We start from the raw sequence: 1470 nt of genomic DNA on the forward strand, positions 1-1470 counted from the left end.
AAAAGATAGTGGTCTGGAAGAGGAATTAGGATTTAACAATGGGAGAGGGTATTTTCTTGGGAAATAACTAGCACCTGGCTGGCACTTTTTAGTAAACAAAGCACTCCCAAGTGAATGATCTCATTCAGTCCTGGCAGCTGCTCTGTGCTATAGGTCACAAGAGCTCAGCCTTAAGAGATGTGAGAGCTGAGGCTCCGAAGAGCTGGTGACTTGTGGGAGGCAAAGTTCTGAACTTGAACCCAGATTTCCAAATCACATGACACAAATTTATTATCATTACTGTATGTAGTATATGCCAAAAACTCAAAAGTACCTCATACTACATGGTACAGTAAAATATATTTTGTAGTACATATACCATATAATACTATGGTACTTACACTATTTTCTATAATTTTTTTTAAAAAAGATTTTATTTGACAGAGAGAGACAAGAGGGAACACAAGCAGGGGGAGTGGAAGAAGCAGGTTTCCCACTGAGCAGGGAGCCCGATGCGGGGCTCAATCCCAGGATCCTGGGATCATGACCTGAGCTGAAGGCAGACGCCCAACGACTGATCCACCCAGATGCCCCTATATTTTTAATTAGTACTCACTGCCTTTCTGGTCTGTGAAGACAAGGCAATATTGGTGAACTCTGTAGTCTATGATTCAACAAACGCTGTTCAAGTTTTGCTACTGAATTGTGGCTTTGCTTTCCTCGTCCCTGGGTACCAACCTAAGGAAATCCCTGCTGTTCTACTGTCTTAAGCTGGGGAGCAATAACAGAGATTTGCCTGGGGAGAATCAACGGGGGGACACAGAAGCAGTGAAACTGAAGCCTTGTTTTTATAATACTTAGCCTTATTTTTGTTGTTTCTTCATCTAATCCATTGGCTCATAACTAAAACTCTGATATGTCACGTCCTTCATTTAAGTAGATTTTACAACCAGTGTATTTTAAAGTGGGTCACTGAGAGGTTACCTTGCTCAGTGTCCAAGGTAGATAGTAGCTCACTAGGCCAACTTCAAATATTCCAAGTGAAAACTCTGCAGTACCTCCTTTAAGGGGTAGGACTGTAATTTCAGGAATTAGGCAGGGAGCCATGGTGGATTCTTAAGTCATAGGAAAAGCTGCATTTGTGAAATTCTGGTCTTTAAGAGGCACATAAATGAAATGAAGCAGGGAGAAATGGGCAAATGAGAGACACTGGGAAGAGAACAAAAGAGAACAATCCTTCAGGCTAAAAATACACTTGGATGTGTTATTTTAGTCTATTTGACCTCATTTTCCCACAGGGTTGCCTGACATGCTGCCTGGAGACACACTTACCAAATCACAGGACTAACAGCAAGGATCTCTAAGTGCTTATGCTTCCTCCTTCGTGGAATTTTAGTCAGAGAGCATGGCTTCGTTACATCATACCATAAAACTTCCTTTACTTTTCAGGCCTGGCAATTTTATTTGCATTTCTATAAAACACACACAAGA

Source organism: Lutra lutra, chromosome 1, assembly GCF_902655055.1.
Source record: "Lutra lutra chromosome 1, mLutLut1.2, whole genome shotgun sequence".
Classification (NCBI taxonomy): domain Eukaryota; kingdom Metazoa; phylum Chordata; class Mammalia; order Carnivora; family Mustelidae; genus Lutra; species Lutra lutra.